We start from the raw sequence: 22,213 nt of genomic DNA, 5'->3' as shown, positions 1-22,213 counted from the left end.
TTATTGCTCTCATCACATCTGGGGACACTTCAATGCCAAACCTTCCTGCTCTCTGTCCTCGCCTATGTTTGGAGACTAGTTGCCTAGATGTTGGGTCACTTGAGTAGCACTTGCTGGCCTGGTGTGCTCCTTGTGTGTTGAAATGCCCCTCCTCTGTGTTTTGACCTGGGGTGTCCTTCTCTTCTCCAGTGTTGGATCTGCTGACATCTCATCAAGGGCATTCCTCATGTGGATGGCAGATTTACCTGTGAGCCCTTCCCCTTCCATGTTTCTATTTAAATTTTTAAGTTCAGCCTTTGATTCTGGATTCTTGTGTTTTCAGATGCAGTCATAACAAATAGCACAGCCAGCTCCGTGTCTTCCTGTAGTGCAGCTTGTGGCTTCTCACAGGTTACCCTGTGAGGAAATCACTTGGGGGTTCTGGATTGCATCATGAATTAGAAATAAAAGTATTGATAATCAGCTGAATTTTTGCCAAATGAGGCACCTTTCAAAGTGGCCTTCAGGCTGTAGGAAATGGTTGCCCCCAAAAGGTTTCTGAGAGTCAATTACTTGACATCTGCTACAGTTTTGGAGTGTCATTTCACAGAGCTGACTCTGTGGCTATTGTGTTATGTTGTTTGTCACCATGGAGTTAGATTATGCTTGTGTGTTAACAGACAGAATGTAGGGCAGCCACAGGTGTCCATCAGCTCAGCTCTGCTGTTAAGTAAGCTCAGAGTTCTCAGGGAGTGGCCCCAGCTCTGCTAACCATCCACTCTCCAAGGTCCCAGGAACCAGCTCCCCTCAGATCCTGCCATGTGAGTCCAGTGGCTTTTTGAGAAGCTGTTACTCCAGGGCCTCATGAATAGAAGGCAGTTGTGCTGGTGCCCACAGAAGGAGAGGAGTATAGAACAGGGACCACCTCCTCAGGAAGAGGCAGTTATGCCAGTGCCCACAGGAGGAGAGCAATGGAGAACATGGGACACCTCCCCAGGAAAGCCTTGGTGGCCTCTGCTCTACAGGAACATGGCACAAGCTTCTTCAGGGCCCTCCAGGCATCCCAATCCTGCTGTTGCCTTGGTCTGAAGGACCCACGGGAAACCCAGGTATGATGGAAGCTCTGATGCTCAAGCCCTGGAGGGGAATCTTATTTTTTAATTCATTGCTAGCTGATGGTGTGAGGTTAAGCACACTATTTAACACCTCTCTTTTCATTTTGTTCTTTAAAAATTCACATTCTGCTAAAATTAAATATTGTTACCATTTAGCAAACCCTTTCAAATATGCTAGTTGCTTGTCAATCATGGAGTTGGGACATGAGGAAGAGAGAAAACAAACACTATTGACAGCATCATGGGCTATGATGTTCAGTTCTAGGTACAGCTTCCTGGACTTCAGGTGCACTCAGCAGGCCATGTGCAGAGGTGGTAGGTGGTTTGGTATCTTCCAGCACAAGCCACTGTGGGACAGGGCACTGCATGGAGGGCATGGGCTTCTGTCCTCATTTCCTGCACTCTCTCCACACAGCTCCCAGAAGCACACAAAGCTCCATGGTGCTCACTATTCAGGGACCAGCTCTGGCCACCTTCTGTAGCATCTGGAGGGCCCAGCCACACCTCCAGTGAGGGCTGGACCTCAGCCTGAGCAGGGAGTGTGCTGTGCCCTTGGCCCTGGTGACTCTTCTCAACCCCAGGGGTGGCCCAGCTCTTTCCATTTATGATACTGGTATTCTTAAAATCTTTAAAAAATATCCCAGTTGTCACCCACCTTTTATTGGTTAGTAATTGTTATCTTAGGCATTTTCTGATCAGAGTGCAGGTGTGTTTTGCCCCAGGCTGCGTGCTGACTGACATGTTACCAGGCATGGTTTTGTGCTCACGTGCATATTGGTGTGACGTTAAAGTGATATTAGTTGTCCCTTCACCAACCCTCCTTATCCATCTATCAGTTTAGTGAGTCCCCCTGGACACTTCAGGCCCCCTTTCCAGTGAATGCAAGACTGTTTTCCTTGATGGCATCTAGGGTTTTCAGGATGCCCAGTGGGAGTCACTCATGGTGTCTTCTTGAAGCTCTAGATGTCTTAGCTGGTGGTTCCTGTCCTGTGGTGGGCTCAGAATCCCCAGGGAAGCCATGTTAGTGTGTGTGTTCTTGGGCCTCTTCCCTAGGTGTGGGGTTGCGGGACTGCATTTGTCCCTGCGAGTTCTTCCTATTGATTTTTCCCACTTAGTTCAAGCTACAGCCCCTGCAGGTGCCTCGGTGCCCAGCCAGTGCTTGGGGGCTTGGAGAAGCATCTCAGATGCAAGTCAGAGGTCACAGGGACAGATGCAAATCCAGGGCTTCATGTCCCCAACTCATTTCCTTCTCGCTGACCACCACTCCTTGCCTAACACAGAGTGAAACCTTTTTTCTGTTCCTTTACTTAAGCTGTGAGGAAATTGAAGCAGGCAAATAATTTGTTTTCAAAATATTTTTTTTCGCATTGTGAAAATCTGTTAAATATAAACTTTCATAAAAAAGAAAATGGAAATACTCCTTTCCCCTCCTGCCTACAGACACTGATTAACTAAAGTGATATGGAAAAATAATGGAGAGTTGAGATTAGTTGAGAAAGACCTTCTCTGAAGGTTAATGAGATGCAAAGACTCACATCCCTCCTGGCTCAGTGTCTTAACACTTTTCAGGTGTTGATGTTGGTTTTTCCTAATAAGCAGAACTGCACAGGGGTGAGGAGCCCCCAGGCTGTGGGCATTGGTAGCAGATGCAGCAATCAGTGTTTTGATATTGACTGAGATTTTTGTGCCTTTGTGTAAAATTTTGTGCCTCTCATCTGTAAAATCGGAACTCTGACTTCTTCCTCAGACTTGTTCTTAGAATTATGTTAATAAAACCCATGTGACATAAGCGGTACCCACAGTCCTAGGTGTGCATATGCGCACTTTGTCCTGATCATTTTCACTTGCGTACCCAGCAGTACCTTGAGTGTTTGCTTAACAATTATCTTTTTAGATAAAGTGCTTCCCACCAGGATACATCAGTGGACACGAGTGTAAAGTTCTTGCTGGACCTCCCTGGACTGAGGGGCACTCTGCCCTGTGTCTCTGCTCTGTCAGGAGCTGCTCCACACACTGGGCCCAGCTCAGCAACTTCAGCCTAATAGTTGCAGGATGCAGCAGTCAACGGGCTGAACTGGGACATCTGAGCACCACTGGGTACACCGGCCTCTTGGTTTGTCTAGATCAGAAGGCTTCTGGCTTGCAAGGTCTGAGTCTCCTTCTTGGCTCTTCCTTGATGCCTCTTTCTGTCTTTATGCATGCAAACCCAGTTGGTCTGCCTCCTCTGGTAGGTCTGCTAGCTCTCTGAATTTGCCCCCTCCAATTTGTACAGGTCCCTTTGTCCTTTCTCATTTAATCACACTCCACTGCTCTTTCTCTGTATATCTGTCTCTTTGTTTCTCTATTTCTCTTCCTCTATCTCTTTAAGACCATACCTCCTTGTCCTTTGTCTCCCTTTCCTCTTCCCTTCTCTCCTTCTCTTCCTCCTCACCTCCTTCTTGCTATACTCTTCCACCTTTCTCACCTCCTCTCTCTTTCCTTTCCAAACTGTTCATCCATCCGCCCATTCATTCATCCATTCTTCCTTCCATCCATTCACCCATCTATCTATCCATCCATTGATACATTCATGGATCCATTCACTCATCCAACCATTCACTCACTTAACCATCCATCCATCCATCCACCCATCCACCCATCCACTCAGTCATCCATCCATCCATCCATCCACCCAGGGGTCTGACTAAAATGTTGACAATCAGTGGAGCCTCCTTCCAGGTCTCCCACTGCTCCCTACAGTCACCAAGGCCCCAGCAATTTCACAGCAACTATACAGGGGGTTTATTCATATTTAAATAAAGTTATCACTGCAAGCCTGGGTTTCAGGAGAGCTAATTGTTTCCTCACTGGTGCCCTCAGGCCACATTTTAGGTTTAAATTGAATAGATGTCATTTGCTTGCTAGCTGTGTGGCAACTGGAAGATGTTTTCAATTTTCATTTCTCTCAAACTGGATGAGATTTTTTTCAGACAAGAGAAAAATATTCAACAGGTTATACTGTAGTTAGAGGTGTGCTCATAGAGGGCAAGTAGAGAACATACAGGTGGCTGCTGTTTAGTGTTGCAGCTGGGGTGTGGGGTGGGCAAGACCCACTGACATGGAAGGGAGGAGGAAGCAGGCTGGGAGCAGGGCAGAGCAGGTACTCCATGCATCCTGGACCTCTGTGGCTCCTTCGCCCTGTCTCTGTGGCCTTGTGGTTCTCTCCTAGTGCTGTGTCACCCTCCCTGTCTCTGTCGAGCTTTGCTAGCCATGCCTGTGGGAGCCTCTGCTCTTCCACTTTGGCCCAGGTTGGATGTTACTGTCCACTTTACAGAAGAGATGGTTGCTTGCGCTGGGAGTCACCTAGGAAGTCTGAGGCAGCAGACAGATCTCCTGACTATAAATGCAGGGCTCTCCATGTTGACCTGCCACAGTTGTGGGGTCCTCCAGGGAAGGGTATAGGATCCCATGTCCATCTCCAGCTGGCAAAGTGAAGCATTTGAGAAACTGAGGATGCCATGTCTTTGGTATTATTTTGAAAACTTGGAGCCTTGGGGTGCAGCTCCTGTCTTCCCCCAGGACTCAGGGATCAAAGGACACTGCATAGTTGAGCCCTTGGGGTGAGATGACTATGGTGAGCAGCAGAAACCAGCTAGAATCCATGGAAGCTGCTCTGCAGGTGAATTCTTGACAAGGACATGAGGTGTCCTGCAATCCTGGAATCCAAAGGATGCAAGGGCCTACCTGCCTTGCAGCTCTGTAGGAAGCTGCTCCCTGCCAGTGTTTCATCAAACTCTCTGGATCCCTCCTTTTCAGATCTGCTGGCAGCAAATTCCCAGCAACTGCCTTTTAGTTAATGTCTTCATTTCAGGAAAGGAGTGAGGCAGAGGCTGAGATCTCTTCATCCGCATTCTACATGTTTTAAAGAAAGAGGTTCATTGGTCATATCTGGACCAATTGATGGTGACTGGTGGGGGACAAGTCTGTTTTGTATAAAGTGGTGACTTAGCACCTTGTCACCATTCCCAAGGTGATAGGGGTGAAGTGGAGGGGGGTTTCCAATGGATGGTCCCCGTGTCATGTTGGGCAGCTTTATCTACATTCAGCATTTGGCATCTTGTTTTACCTTGGGCAGTGTGGGAGGCAGTGGGAAGACAAAACGTGGTTTATGCTGCTGTAGTTTAGAGTTGTGGCTTTAAAGGGTCCAGGGCCCACCCCATTCACACCCCTGCCAGTGCAGAGGCTGCAGGGACTGAGTATTTGTGATGGACTAGCAGCTGCCCTGCTAGTGACCTCTTCTCACACTTGCTAGGGAAACTCACGGCCTCTACTCTTAGCTACTGGAGTGAAAACACCCACCCTGGACTCTGGTGAGGGAGCTGGGGGCCCCTACAGCTTGGCCTTCCCTCCACAGCTGCTGGCTGGGGCCTAGGACAGCATGTAAGAGCTCCTCCTGACCCTCTACACACTGGTATATTTGGAATACCTTTTGTGTTATTCAAGAACTCAAAAAGAGCTGAATCTTGAAAGCATTTACTGCATTGTGGATAATAAATTATCTGATTCTAAAAATATCCCTTGGGTATGTTGGGGAGGGGAGAAGGACTGGTTTCAGAGTTACATAATGCATAACAGTGGGACTGAAATCCCTTATTTAAATTGAAGCCAGCATCTTTCCTTTTTTCTGGGTGAAGTTCTCATCCACCTTGCCACCGTCAAAATGAGCAGTCTAGTGTCTGCCACTAGAATGTGGTCAGATTAGATTCCTGCTTAAAGGCCAGCGTTCTTGGGTCAGAGACCTGGGCCTGAAGGTGGCCAGATCTCAGGGCTGTGGTCCAGAACCACAGGCTGAGTGAGGAACTAGGTAGAGCATACAGAAGCCACATAAGGCCATGTTATGGGTCCCTGGGGACACATGACTCTGCCTCCTAAAAAGTAAGGTTCACATGCATTTGACATCTTTGTAGAGGTTTTAAAATTTAAAGTCTCTATAAATCTACCTTTGATCCTTCAAGCTTTCTTTTGAGTTAGGTAAAGGAGTGGCTTGGCAAGGTTCATTGCATAGGCAAGGAGCTGAGCCAAATTGCAGGGCAGCTGGGTGGTGGCTTCTGTGGCTGATCGCCTGGGCTCCTGTCCTGGCTCTGTCGCTTAGCAGAAGTGTGATTCTGGCCAAATCATGGAGTGATTTTCAGCTTTAGTTCATCATTGGTAAAATTGGGTTACAAATGGTAACCCTTCAAAAACAATGTTTGAGGAAGAAGTAAGATGTTAATAAGACCTGTAAAAATATATCAGGCACTTAGAAGGTCCCAGGAGTGGGTTTTGGTGCTTTATCAGGTATTGATACGTATCATTCTGTGTGTTACAAATATGCATTATTATGAACAGAAAATGCATGTAAATTACTTGGCCAATGCCTATCACTTATCTAAGGGTTTAAGAGAAACTAATTGCCATTATTCATTAATTTTTTAAGTACTTATATACTGTATTCTGTATTATTACACATTTGTTCATCAGTTCATCTTTAATTAATTCTTTTTTTTTTTTTTTGGTGGTGGTGGGGATTGAACTCAGGGCCCTGTGCATGCAAGGCAAGCACTCTACCAACTGAGCTATATCCCAAGTCCCATCAGTTGTATTTTCTTCCTTCCTTCCTTCCTTCCTTCCTTCCTCCCTTCCTTCCTTTTATTGTATATGTGAGTCTGAATAAATGCATTTCCCAAATGCATTCATTAAAATTTCCTAAATATTAATATTCTCTCTCTCAACATAAACACATAATATTATTTTAATGAAGTGTTCAAGAGTAATTACACATATGAGATACTTTGTAAGTACTTTGCTGTAAATTTCCCCAGAACCTTAAAATTTGGAAATGAACATCAACACAAAGAATTTTCTCATCCCTGGGCTTTATTCTTATTTCTTGTCCCACTAATGTTCATTGTAGCAAGCAAGCAAGCAAGCAACCAAACAAACAAACAAACAAATTCCGGGATGGTGCATTGCATCTGTGCCCCTTGATCTGGAAGGGTTTCCTGGGTCTCTGTCCTTAAACTAGGATGCACTCTGTGCAGTGCCACAGTCCGGGATGGCCTGACCCTTATCAGCCTCACTTCTCCTCCTCTGCGGAGCACAGGGTCTGTTTACCTGTCACTAGTGATGTCACTGATGGGCTGGAGTGGCTGGTGTGTGCAGTATCCACACAACACAGCTTCTGTTTCTCCTCTTTGAAATGAACAAATCTCCTGCACAGAGGTCCTTTGCCACTATGCAAATATCTTTTTTTCTTGCACTTTCAATCACTTGTCAAATGCATGAATGATTCTGCCTGAAACAGCTGTGGTAATAAATGGTGCTTGTGGAACGTGGTGGTCTCCTTCTATGGCTCCTTTCACATTACTGGATGGAGTTTGATCCTAAGACACAGCTTTTGTTCCAGTTGTGTTCTTATGTTGGTGTGGACTCAGATTCATGTCACCTGCCAGGATCATTTGCCATGATGCTAAACTGTCCCAACTCTGCAGTGGCACCTTCACCACTCTCCCATGTCCATTTGACATTTTCTTTAGCCCACTATTAGTTTCTGGGTGTTTTTGAGAGAGAGAGAGAGAGAGAGAGAGAGAGAGAGAGAGAGAGAGAGAGAGATTTTTAATATTTATTTTTTAGTTTTTGGTGGACACAACATTTTTGTTTGTATGTGGAGCTGAGGATCGAACCAGGGCCGCACACATGCCAGTCAAGCGCAGTACCGCTTGAGCCACATCCCCAGCCCAGTTTCTGGGTGTTTTTAGCTGGTGACTATGCATAGTCCTTGCCTCAGTCTGTGAATCGGCCATTTCTCCAAGCTTCTGGTTTCTTTTCTGGAGAGTGGTGTTCAGAACTGCAGTCTGGGCTCTAAGTGTGCTGACTGCTAAAGGGGTGTCATCCTTTGGGTCTGTGCCCTTCCCCTGGAGAGAACTGAGGGAAAGCCTCATCTATTCCCACACACACATGGCCACACTCCACATATGCACACATGGACATCCCACTCAGAGCTCCGGCTGGCCACTCATGCCAGGTCCTGTTTGTAGAGCTCACCCTGACTCTTTATCCTCTCCATTTTGAAACTCATTCTTCCAGCAGAGAGAACCCTGGTCTTCATTATCCATTACATTGTTTTCTCATTCCTAGATACTAAAGGAACATTGGAACTTCTGACTCCCACTGCTGTGGAGAACAATCCAGACAGAATTCCATATGTGTTTACAGTTATTTTTGTCTTTGCTCTGAGAGTGTATAGTCAAAATTACATGCCCAAAGTTACTTGCAACTACTAGATTCTAATGTTTCAAAACAATGGAGGTTAATTCTTGCCAACACCCTATATCCAACACAGATCAGCCAGGGACTTTGCTTTGCATTGCCGTTACTCTGGTCCCAGAGTGACAGAGTGGCCACAACCAGTGTGGTAGAGAAAGGAGGGCACAGGGACTTGTGTTCTTGGATCTTCTTTTCAAAGTGAGTGCATTTCCCCACTCATCTTCTGTGGACAGGTCACCTCAATTGGTCAAAACTACAAAGTGGTTGGAAAAGGCCAACTGCTCCCTAGAGCTGATGGGCAAGTATTGTTATCAAGTTTCATCCTTATAAATCACTGGAAAAAAAATCTGTTTTACAGAGGAGGAAGTTGAAGCACTCAGACTCTTCTTAACTCTTAATATATGGATCCAGTCCATCAGGTTCTCTGCTGTGTACTATTGTATACTGTGTGCATGTACCATGCCCGCTGAGCCATGCCCTGTTGGGTGGATGTTCAGAAGGTTTCCACCTTCTGTAATGGACACAATGCTCCAATGAGTACCCCTGAGCAGGTGGCCTTGGTGAGTGTGGCTCTCCTTGAGGCAGCCTGTGTGGAACTGTTGAGCAGCACAGGGCCTTGTTGCTCTTTTCTTCTTGATAAATAAATATAGAACCAACCTCGTTAATGTACTACAAGAATTATATCAGGTGCCACATGAAGCCCTAATCCCAATGCCTAGCACATAGCAGACGCTTTCTATTGTAGGGAGTTCTTGTTCTTATTGTTGTTATTAGTGGAACTGGGAATTTGGTGGAGCTGTTACTGTGCAGGTCTGTGGCTCCAGGGCATGCAGTGTGGGCTCTGGCTTTCTCAGTTCCCTTCATGTGCTCTGTAGGCTGTTCTCCTGATCCAATGGGGCTCTGGGTTCCCAGTATTGGAGCCATAGCTGCCACCTTCCCTTCTGAAAGGAGGTGCCTAGGGCCAGTGCATCATCACCCCCTTCCTACCTCTGAGACCTTTCCAAGTTTCATTGGCCCCATTGAGACTGAAAGCTAACAGAGCTGCTGTTGAGAGACCCTGGCCATCTGAGTGACAAGATGGGGGAAAGAGGGACTGTACAGAGCACTCAGGGCTGCTGGGGCCCAGGTCTGAGGATTCTTCTGTGAGTGGAGCCACCTCAGCCCTATAGAGCCTGCACTGCTCAGAAGGCCACCTGTGCTTGTTCTCACCAAGTTCCCCATCCTGCCGGGTCCTTTCCCATTGACACAACTGTCATAGTGGCCACATCCACTTGGTACATAGCCCTGCATTCAACACCAACCCTGGGGCAAGGCATGAGCATGTTTCCAGAAAAGGTATTGCATCAGTGTTCAGAATATGTAGTGGGTTTTAGTGTGTGTATAAGTTTATACAATCATCAGTGCTAATTCTAGAACATTCACATCATTCCTGCAACACAATACCATACCTGCATAGTGACTCCCCATCACCCTTCATCCTCCTCTCCATTCACAGCCACTAGTCCACGTCCTGCCTATTCTGGACGTTTCATATACATAGAATCATAAGATGCGTGTCTGGGCTTCTTTCACTAAATATAAAATTTTACCAACCCAGATGCCCTTCAATAGATGAATGTATAAAAAAAAATGTGGCATTTATACACAATGGAGTATTATGCAGCACTAAAAAATGACAAAATCATGGAATTTGCAGGGAAATGGATGGCATTAGAGCAGATTATGCTAAGTGAAGCTAGCCAATCCCTAAAAAACAAATGCCAAATGTCTTCTTTGATATAATGAGAACAACTAAGAACAGAGCAGGCAGGAAGAGCAGGAGGAAAAGATCAAATTTAAACAGAGTCATGAGGTGGGAGGGAAAGGGAGAGAAAAGGGAAATTGCATGGAAATGGAAGGAGACCCTCATTGATATACAAAATTACATATAAGAGAATTTGAGGGGGAAGGGAAAAAAACAAGAGAAAGAATTAAATTACAACAGATGGGGTAGAGAGAGAAGATGGGAGGGGAGGGGAGGGGGGATAGTAGAGGATAGGAAAGGTAGCAGAATACAACAGTTACTAATATGGCATTATTGTAAAAATGAGGATGTGTAATTGATGTGATTCTGCAATCTGTATTTGGGGTAAAAATGGGAGTTCATTACCCACTTGAATCGAATGTATGAAATATGATATGTCAAGAGTTTTGTAATGTTTTGAATAACCAATAAAAAAAACTAGCAAAAAATATATCTAAAATTTTAAGGTCCACCCATATTGTAGTATATATCAGTTCAGTCTGATGAATCAGTAGCGTTCCATTTGATAGGTCAGCTTGCTGGCAGCCCATGGGACTTACTCAGGCACCTGGCACTTGCCTTCACTTTGATTTCTTGCATTCACAGAGACAGAGTCAGCTGGGGGTGGAGCTCAGTGCCTGCTGGTCCTTCCTGGGTGTGGGCACACTCTGGGCATGTGCACATTTCTATGGACAAGCATGGCCATACTCATATGCATTCCCAGGAACATGTCATAGTCTTCCAAAGCCCTGTGGTGATTTCCTTATCCATCTTTTCCCTTTAAGCTTTTTGATGAACATGCTCTCCACTGCCTCAGAGAGCTATGTAGGTAAACAATCACCTGTAGCTGCTTTTGACAAACATCTCTATAGAAAAGATGAGCCCAGAGCCAGGTCACATACAGCCTTGCAAGTGGTGTCCTCCAGGAAACCCACAGACAAGTTCTGTACCATGGATAGTTTGGGGATGAGTATGCAAAAAGTCTCCAGTGGGGTTTTCTTTCTTATGGTGCCCACAATGGTGGTTTTTACTGGGAAGGTGGTATCATATTTCAAAGCCATTGTGGAGCTAGAAAGTGGGGGAGTGGCCTAGGTCAAGTTAAAATGTCACAATGGTCTCCATTTTTTACTAGGATCTGTCCCTCTCTTTCTTGTATAAATGCTATTCCAATCATACAAGTGTTTGGTGCATCTTCAGAGCCCAGGAAAAGTTGATTTTGACAGTGTTTGCCAGTTCCCTTGTGACTTTTATGGAGAAGAGAGATTTATGATGGCCTTACTCTGACTTTGCCCTTGGTGTCACCCTCATGTGATGGAAGTGCCTTCCACAGAGGAGTGTGAGTTGCTATCTAGGCATCAGACCTGGAGCATCCACAGACAGGAGCAGAAAATACTTGTTCTGGGTATGATGGTGGATGTTTAGCAGTTTCTGTGAGAAGCTCACTGTTTCGATGTAATATTGAACGTGGTAATTGCTCTCTCAGTGTCCCGAGGATACATAGGGTTCTACTTTGGGATTTTAGAGAGCCTAAATTCATTAACATTATTTTAAAATTATCTCCTCAAGATCCTATCCCATGCTGGGCATGGTGTTTCATGACTGCAATCCCTGTGACTCAGGAGGTCAAGAAAGGAGGATCACAGGTTCAAAGCCAGCTTCAGCAATTTAGTGAGACTCTAGGCAACCTAGTGAAACTCTCTGTCTCAAAATAAAAACAAAAAGGAAGGGCTGGGGATGTGACTCAGTGGTTAAATGCCCCCAGGTTCAATCCCCTACACACACACACACACACACACACACACACACAACTCAAATCCCACCAGGAAAGTAAATATATCAAAAGAAGAAGGTTGGCTTACCACCTTGTTGGGTTGGGCCACCACCTTTCCCACATGTTTCTTACAAATTTGATATTTTATCTTGAAAAGTAGCTAGTATTTGCAGGATTAATATCACTGCAAAGCAATTCATCTATAAAAAGATAATAAAGCTCATACTATACTGGGAGGGTTTTTGAGGAAACAGAATGGATGATTAATTGCATGCCAGCCATTTAGAACACCGCCTGTCTCCTAGTAGCTGTCTTAGTGACTGTTGTTGCTGTCATTAAAGGCTAGCTCCTTCTTTTGCCTTTCTCTTATTTTGAAATGAAGAGTGGGGGGGCCAACTGAGGACATTGAGTGTGGGACCCACCTAGTGCCTGGGTTGAGGTGGGGACTGAGGAGAGGAGCAATGGGTGATGGCCTACTAGAGGGTTGAACGCCAGTACTGTGGACTTCCACTGCTGATCTGAGTTTTGCAGCTGTTGCTGGCTTCTCTGCTTTGCCTTCTTCTCCAGCATTGTGTGGAAGTAGCTTCTCCCCTGTGGTGCCTGCATGAGCCTTGCAGTCACTCTTTAACTCATTCATTGAGCAAACATTTTAAGCTCCATCTGTAATGGCAGATGCATGGAGGGCTATGCTCATGGTGCACATTCTGCCCTGAGACATGTACAGATGGCCTATTATACATCCATAAGCTCCCTATGGAGTGGGGGTATGTTTATCCCTGTTTGCAGACCAGGGATGAGAGGTAATGTGGGGCAGAAGTCCCCTGAGTGTGAAAAGGCTGAACTGTGCAGGGGATAGAGAGAAGGGTACAGGAGAATGTTGGGGAGGTGGGCAAGGCCGAGGTGGCCTGCCTCAGTGAGTGGGATTCTATCTTAAGAACAGTAGGGCACCTTCCAGGAGTTTTGATCTAGGAGAGAGAGAGTCTGTGCTGGAGATCTTGACCACTATGAAGAGAGACACAGGGAGAACCCCAAGGCCCTCGCAGCTGTCCAAGTTAGAGATGTGGGGAGAGCAGGGGAGTTAGTAGAGGTGACAGCAGGAAGTTGACAGATGAAAATGAATGATGAAGATAGAATCTATGAGCCACCATGGGTCACCAGGGTTTGGAGGAGAATCTCTGGGGGCTGAGAGGTGAGGGAGGGGCCACAGTGCTCAGCTAAGCTGAGCAGAGGTTTATGATGTTTGCTAAGAGCCATAGCCAAGTAGTTATGATGCATGGCATTTTTGGTTGAAAGGTGACACCAGCAAGCCATTGAGATGATATGATTATGTTAAGATCTGCATTCAAAGGGATATTAGACCCCTGATGTCCACCTCAGCCTGCTAAGGGACTCCTGGAGAGTTCCCATTAGTTTGGGAAGTGCAGTAGGAGGGAATTCCAGAGGAGGGATTTCCTGTTGGTGTATGCTCCCAGGAAATGTGCCTACCCACACACGCAATTTGGCTTAATATGTGATATTAAAGAGAATATCAATTTACTAAATAGAATAAAGGTCATGAACTCTGTGTTTGAGGAGGAAAGAATTAGAGACAATGAGCCCCCTGCCATGCCAACCCCCTTGTAGTACTGGGTGTTAAATCCAGGGGCTTTTGCATGCTAGGCAAGCACTCTACCACTGAGCTGCATCCCCAGCTAGAGAACTCATTTTTTCCACTTTGCTTTACAGGGTTTGTTGAGAGTACTGAAAGTACTTTTACAATTTTATCCCTTTATTTTCTTTTTTGGAAACATTTAAAAATCAACACAAAATAATTCTACATATTTATTACATATAGTGAGATGTTTGAATATATGTACTCAGTTTATCAATTTTTGTGTTGTGAACATTCATTAAATGTACTCTTTTTAAAAAATATTTATTTTTTAGTTGTAGTTGGACGCAATACTTTTATTTCATTTATTTTTATGTGGTGCTGAGGATCAACCCAAGACCTTGCACTTGCTAGGTGCGTGCTCTAAGGCTAAGCCACAACCCCAGCCCCATTAAATGTACTCTTAAATGCTTATGTTGGCATAGATTTGGAGTGTAAGTATCTGAATTTATCTAAAACTCTTATTTGAACTTGGCGTTCATGCAGAATGCCAGAAAGTCACTAGCCACTTGGAACATCCAAAGATACTGAGCCACAAATTTTTGAAAAATTAAGATATATAAAATCATGGACTACTTTTAAAGAAAATTGAACAATTGATTGCTTTAATTTTTTTTTTTTTTTTAGTTGTAGTTGGACACAATACCTTTATTTTATTCATTTATTTTTATGTGGTGCTGAGGATCAAACCCAGGGCCTCACATGTGCTAGGCAAGTGCTCCACCACTGAGCCACAACTCCAGCCTTGCTTTAAAATTACACAAAAATAAATAGTGCAAGTACTTTAGTGCTTTTTGTCTGTGTTGTTCTGTCTGATACCTTCATGAGACAATTGACTTTCCTGTCCATGCCACAATTTTAAATGTATTATGTATGTGGGAAAGATAACAAGTTTCTAAATATGACTTCCTTTTCCAGAAAATGTCTGAGTTTAGACAGAGCTGATGAAGCTGAGTGTGGCGTGCTCTGATCAGGTGGAGAGGTCCAATCTTCAGGGAGATGGTCTAATGGGGCTTGTGTGGTGATTAAGGGGCAGACAGCTCTGGCTTTGGAGGACAGAATTCCCCTGGCCCTTGCCACAGCCCCTTCTGTCTCCTTCAGCAATTGTGATTATTGGGTCCCTAACACAACCACACCTGTAGAATAACCATGTTGAATTGTTAAAAAACTGCCATCGATGGGGCCAAGCCTCTCCTTTTTCCAGACAACAATTCTCTGGCTAAAGGGAGTCTCACCTTCCACATCACCACCTCTGACACAAACCAACCAAGTGCAAAAGCTGTGCCTAGAAGGGCTGCTCCCATTTGGGGTGTATGGCACAGGAGTGCACATGCATACCTATGAGACTGAGCAATTTCTGGAGGCTGTGCCATGCCCTTCCAAGTACCCAAAACTGGCAGCTTGGAACTCTTGAGTGTAACACAGCTGGGCTGGTCATATTTGCCAAGTTTCCTTCAGAATTAAAACTCAGCACTTCAGTGATCATCTCTGGAGAAGGGGTTCCTAAAAGTTCTGAAAGTTTTAGACAATAACTTGGCATCTCTCCTTCCAGAAGACCAGTTCTGAAGATCAAGACATCTCCTAGGTGCCATTTCTGCATAGCAGCAAGCTGACCCTGGCTGACTGCAACCTGTTGCCAAAACTGTTAAGATTGGGAGGACTCTTTAAGATGCACTGAGTGTATTCTTCACAATGAGATGGACATAACCTTTTTTATGGCATGGCATGTGGTGGTTTGGAGATTAGGTGTGCCTGAAAAGCTCATTTGAGTGAATGGAGGAATGTTCAGAGGTGAATGATGTGATTATGAGCATGGTGACCTAATCAATAAATAAATCCTTTGGGTGGATTAATAATTAGAAAGGACCATTGTACTGGGTTATAACTGTGGTTAGGTGGGGCATGGCTGGAAGATGGAGGCCACTAGTAGCATGCCCTTGGAGATAACATTTTGCCATTTGCTCCTTCGTACTCTCTGCTTTGTGGTTGCCATGAGGTAAGCAGCTGTCCTTCAAAATGTCCTTGTGCCCCAATGTTCTGCTCCACCTCTGGCCCAAGGCAATGGAGCTGGCTGCCCATGGACTGACACCTCTGAGACATGAAACCTTCTGCATCACCTTAGCCCCAAAGCAATGCAGTCAGCCAAACATGGACTGAGATCTCTGGAAAATGCAATGTTAGGCAACAGGAAGAACACTGCACACCTTCAATGTGGTGTAGAGAGAAGGATGTGTATATGCTTTGGTCAGGATGAGAGGGAACTCTTCCCAAACAAAATATACATATTTTACCTGAAGCAATACCAGAGTCAGGCACCATTACTGGCTCAAGGATCCTGTGGGACAGTTCCAGGGACAACTGTAATGGTTTTCTAAATTGATAGTATGGTGGGAACTATAGCTGTAGTTATCTGAAGGCAACGGATGGTGGTTTGACTCTGGATGGCTACAGTCATGTCCAGTAGAACCGTGGAGATATTTTTGGAGCCAAGTAGAATGACTGCCTAAGTAACCCAAAGGAAAGCAGCCTCAGAATGACCCTCTGGAGGGTGAGAATAACTGTGTGGTGGGTGTAGGAGAAGAAGCAGCGCAGAGTCAGGAGGAGCCTAAGCTCAGACCAAGTGGGGGTGGGGGTCTCTTCACCCTGGAGCCTTCCTTTGACCAACCGTCTTGGCTCAAGTCCTTTCTGCGTCAAGCGTTCCAGCCACACGTCACAAGGGCTAAACTCCAGTTCAGCCTTTGGTGGAAGGAGGAGCTGGCTTCTCAGCCCAGCTGCTCTGTGCTGACTAGCGTTGGACTAGTGTGGGACTTCTGCCTAGTGACGAGCCCCAGGTGCCCTCCATGGGCAGTCTTTTGACCAAGTGCGGTCGCAGGCTGTGCCGCAGGGCCCTCTTGGGCCATCACACTCCCCTCCGCCTCGCCCAGGAGGCTCCCTCTCCTCACAGGGACCACCCCGCTGCACCTGCCTCTCCCCTCAGGCCTGCCAGCATGTGTTTCCCCCAGGATCCCCGACCTCGGGGGCCTGCTGCTGCTGGCAGGGACAGAGGCCCGCTCCTCTCTCGGGGGATCCTGCTGCCCGTGTCCTGGGGGTCCCTCCGCAAAAAGCCAGTGCTATCCCGGAAGAACTGGCGCATGTTGGGACCCTTGACAGCAGTAAGGGTGCCCCCTCCTGGCCGATGGCCACTCCTCCTGCCTTCAGTTCCTCAGCTCATCCACCAAGCTGAGGGGCCCATGACACCTGCTCGCTGCCCTGTTGGTGCTTCTAAGGAAGCTGAGCTCAGGGCCCAGGAACAGCGAGAAAAAGGCAAGATCCACCAAGAGGAGGAGGAACAGGAGAAGGAGGAGGAGAAGGAGGAGGAGAAGGAGGAGGAGGACACTCGCAGAGACCTCAGTGCCCTGGAGCCCAGTTCTTGGCCCCCAGAGGGAAACATCCTTCCAGAGAGGGCCCAGGTGTCTCTCAAGAAGTTTTCATATGGGAGCCCCGCCACCTGCAGCTCCCACGGCCCTGCTCAGGGGGTGCTCCTCCTGCTTCAAGCCCAGGGCCACTCAATGCTCCACAAGTGGGCCCAGGAGCATGTAGGTGAACTGGATCTGCCTGTCTCTTCAGCCTCCCAAGATGCCATCCAGGGAGAGCAGGGCCTAAAGCCGACCTGTGTTCTATCCCAGAGTTGGCCCTCACTAACTGCTGCTTCCAGGAGGCCAAATAAAAGAAAACAGCTCATGCCAGTGGCCCTGCCATCACTGATTTCCTGGCATCAGGATGGGCTGCCCCCACCTGCAAAGCGGCCACTTTTATGTACAAAAGGCACCCTGAGGAGGGTTCAGAGTGCCAGAAGTAACCACGTGGAGCCTGAGACAGTGGTGGCCCAGGGCGGAAGAGAGGCTCTGGAGGACTGCACCACCACTGTCCATTCATCCTCCCCACCTGCAGGCCCTACCTGGAATGCAAGCCCCCTGCCCCCACCCACAGACCCCTCTCCCATCCCAACCAACCTTGCCAGCAGGCAGGTGGAATTCCAGCCTGCTGGGCCCCTGAACCTACCCATCCCTCCACCTTCCCCCTCATCTAATATTCCTCTGCCTCTTCCCAGGAAACCTCCTTCTCCCTTCAGCCCCTGTCCCCATGTTGGAGTTACCCCTAATGTGTTTCACCTTCCCACACCTCTTACCCAGGTCCCTTTCCCCTCCAATCCTACCTCTTCCAGAACGGAGTCCCCAACCCCCATGTGTATTGATCCTCCTCCTCCTTTTTATCTTCCTCCTCCTCCAATTCCTCCTCCTCCTTCTCCTCCTCCTCCTCCTCCACCACAACCACCTCCTCCCCTTCCTCCTTCTTTTCCTCCTCCTCTTCCTTCACTGTTTCCTCCTCTTCCTCCACCCCCTCCTCCTCCTCCTCCCCCTCCTCCACCACAACCACCTCCTCCCCTTCCTTCTTCTTTTCCTCCTCCTCCTCCTCCCACTCCTCCTTCTCCTCATCTACCTCCTGCTTTTCCTCTGCCTACTTTTTCTCCTAATCCTTCTCCATTTCCTCTTCCTCCTCCATCTCCTCTTCCTCCTCTTCCTCTTCCTCCTCCTCCTATTCCTCCTTCTCCTCCTCCTCCTCTTCTTCCTCCTCCTCCTTTTCCTCTTCCTCCTCCTTTTGCTCCTCCCCCTTCTCCATTTCCTCTTCCTCCTCCTCCCATTCCTCCTCCTCCAACTCCTTTTCCTGCTCCTCCTCCTCTTCCTCCTCCTAATGTTCCCTCTCCTTTGGCTGCTCCTCCTGCTGCTCCTCTTCCTCCTCCTCCTCATTCTTTCCCAAGACCCACTCCTGTCCCTTCCACCCACAACCCCAATACCCACGGCCAGCACTCCGTCCCTCCAACCCTCATAGCCATGTCAACGGCTCACCATTCCCAGCATCCTGCTGTGCTGCCTGAGGACACGGCCATGGACACTACCCCCCCTTCCATGGCGGTCATTTTCCCATCTTCTGCGTCCAGTGACAGCTCTGGCCCACACCGCAGTGTCCATGGCCATAGGCAGCACAGGCAGCCAGCAAAGGGACCAGTCTTCCCCAGCCCCCCAACCCTTCAGTTCTCCCAACCCAACCCCAATCTGTCCCATCCCATTGTCCCACCATCCACCCCTCAGCCTGCATTTGGGAACCCTGCTGGACAGCAAAGTGCCTCTCTTCACAATGCCCCCATGGTTACCATGTTGCCAGTGAAGGTCCACTCACCGGCCTCCATCCTGGCACAGAGGGCCTCTGTGCCACTGTCTGGCTGGGCACAAATGCCGCAGTCTGGCTGGGCACACAATCACGAGCCACCACACAGCTTGTAGATTCAAACAGCAACTCTTTATTCCCGAACTCACACCAGCCGTCTACAAACACGTTCTGGGGAAATCCACGTTCTCTGCCCAAATCCACGTTCTCTGCCCAAATCCACCTCCACTGGGCTTCTATCTCCAAAATATACTGTCTGAATCCCATGAGAACTCAAGGGGAACTCAGGCAGCAGGATACGCCCTATTCCCAGCAGGAATAATCTTAAACCTTAAACCTGGAACCTAAACTGGGAACGCCCTAAACACGATTATCTTAAAACTGGGAACACCCTAATCTGCCTTGGTCCTTGAGCAAGGTCACCTACATTCAATGTCGCTGCAACATGTCAGCAACATGGGGTACACTGGCAAGGAAATTGTCATACCTACTTGGCTAATGGCTCCCAGCACCTCTGCACCACCAACCTCCCAGGCTGCCAGTGAAGAGCCCATGGATACGACCCCTCCTTCGAAGGCTGTCGTGTTCTAGTCACCTCCTGCCTGCCAAGTTCTTAGACTGACTCAATTTGGTAAGCATGGCAGACACGTCAACAGCTATTTCTATATTGTAGGCCTGGTGCCACATATTTGGGGTTTGATTTCTTCTTGCTATTTCTTCCCAATGTTACTTTTGAGGTAAAATGTGCTTTGCAAATGTTGGCTTTTGACACAATAGCTCAAGACTTAATCACCAATGAAGCAGCATATGTATGTGTATGTGCACACACACACACACACACACACACACACCAGAAATGCCACAGTCTTTGTCTCTAAATTTCAGAAGTAGGCAAATTTGAAAATTTTCTAAAACTATAAAGGAGACTAAAGAGATGTGATAAGTGTATGAACTGTGGGAGCCTGGACTTAAATCAAGCATGGAGGATGACAACAGGACAACTAACAAATTGGGCTATAGACTGGAGGAATGTATTGTGTCAATGTTAGTTTCCTGAATGTAGGAATTTTTCAGGGTTATAGGAGAGAATGTGCTATCCTGGACAATTCACAGCAGAGTAAAGGCATTAAGTGTCCAGGGGTGTGAGACACAAATACTCTTCTCAAACTGTTCAGAAAGGTTGAATTAGGGAAAGAGGCAAGATAAAGTACATGTGGCAAAATGTGAAAAGTCTGTGACTCCCCCAAGACATTCCAAATAACTCTCTTGGAGAGGCAGGAAATAAAGTTTGTCCAGGCAATTTCAGTCGTCTTCCCTCCCCCACTAGGAAGAAAAGTTTTGCATTCATTTGCAAATACACTGACTTCAATATTTCACATGCGTATATGAATATTTCAACTATTATAATATAGATCTCAATCCCTCATTAATGACGTGTTAAAATCTTTAAAAGCTGTTTGCTCAACAAGAGTGGTCAACAAGATTTGTTAGATCAATTAGAAAGGCCATATCGGGATTCTCTTAACAGTCTTATGACATTTCTAAAGATTAAAAATCCTGCAGAATAAAAAAAATCTAAATTTAGTATAAAGAATAAATAACTGTGGATTCAAACTAATGTAAGAATGAATGAAAGTAGAATTGGGCTTTACAGGAGGAAATGTGACCAGGCCAGAAACAGGGCAGCAATGAAGTTATGTAAGTTGTCAAGAGTTTGATAGCACCATGACTTTGACCATGAAACTGTTCCATGATGCATGCCCTAATGAGAACCCTTAGGTGCCCGTTTCCATGACTCTATACACTATGCTTTGCTTTGCTTCACATTCTCTATATTGAAGAACCTGGAGTAGAGCAGCTTTCTATTTCTCAAAAACATTCCATTTAATTTCAATTGGAGGAAGACCTTTCTAACATGTGGGACATGAGTAGTCACATTGGGTTTGGCCTTCTGATCCTCGGGTGGGGTGTTTGTTATCAAATAGAGCAGTTGTCCTTGGAGAGGATCAGTATTCAGGGTCAGTACCAAGCAGCAGACAACTCAGCCCATCACAGGTTGAAAGTAGAGCCCTGCAGCACCAAGGGAATAAGGACGCTGCTCTTTTACATCCACTCTCCAACAGTTTTCATTTTCAATCAGAGTACTTAAGTAGGATTGATTGTTCTTCCAATGGTAATGTCCAGTTCTTTGTTCTCTCAGGAGCAATGCGTACCAATTGTAGCATAAAATATTTTGCTTAGAGTTTTTCTATTACATTGAGCCTTTATAGTGTCATACACTCTGTGCAAAACATCACATCATTTCATGTAAATTTCACAATTCTCTGAACTAGATATTATGAGTCCCATTTTACAGGTTCATAAAATGAGCTTTATGGAGGGAAGCTTCATTACTTTTCTTCCAAAGACACTCAGTGGTAAGAAAGAGCAGAGGTGATTTCAAATCTGATTCCAAATCCATAATGTTTAACCTGTATACTCAACAAACTTTACAACATGGACTTGCTGAAAAGAGGCTTATAAACTGCTTTATGAAGAGTTTGTAATTAGGCATTCAAAATATGCTACCATCCATTCAGTAACCATGTGTGCCAACTGTCTTGTAGGACCATGACAATGAAATAACTTGTTGAAATTAATCATGGAATAAATATAGAGCAAAAAATGCAAAGAAGAGATATTTTCACCGATTATTTAAAATTAGTATGAAAAGTACATTTTAAAAGGAACTAACAAATTGTAATAATATTCAAAATGCAATATTTGAGTCCTATTTGTGCTTAGCAAAAATCTATATCAACACTTTGTTTCCAAATCCTATGACTTCTCTGAGGATAAATTTAAATTTATTATTGTGAATGTTATTCAAACTATAGCTCCATTACACATCAGATATTTCAAAATATCTGATTTCCTCTTAAACACTAACCCTGTGCCTTCCATTTCTGATTTCATCTTCAGCATTAACCCTGTCCCTTCATTTAAAGGGAGTTCAGTGAAGTTCAATTCCCCCCAAATTACTGAAAAATATCAAATTCAATTTTTTAAAGGTCTGAAAGAAACAAGAGTTTAATAAGATGCCAACCTTGGTTTCTGTTCCTCTCATCATTTCCTTGAAGGATCTTAACTCAGCTAACCATTTTTAATTAGGCAAAGGTTTGTTGAATTTTGCTGATACTTGCTTGCCCTCAACTAGCTTTGAACTATGAATAAATATACCTGAGCAGCTAGCTATGATAGAGGGCAAGATGGAAGCACCCAACAGAGAATAATATGAACCAATGTTCTTTTCCCTGGAAGTGTCTTACTCTGATTTTTCTACTCCTTCGCATTTGCAGGCCCCACACCTCCTTTGCCATAGGAATGAACTCACCACCTGGACTGGCCCATCAGGGAACTCAAACTTCCCAAAAGTAACAAAGGAT

Source organism: Marmota flaviventris, chromosome 3 (genome assembly GCF_047511675.1).
Source record: "Marmota flaviventris isolate mMarFla1 chromosome 3, mMarFla1.hap1, whole genome shotgun sequence".
NCBI lineage: Eukaryota > Metazoa > Chordata > Mammalia > Rodentia > Sciuridae > Marmota > Marmota flaviventris.
The sequence above is the reverse complement of the archived record's forward strand: the minus strand, read 5'-3'. Positions refer to the sequence as shown.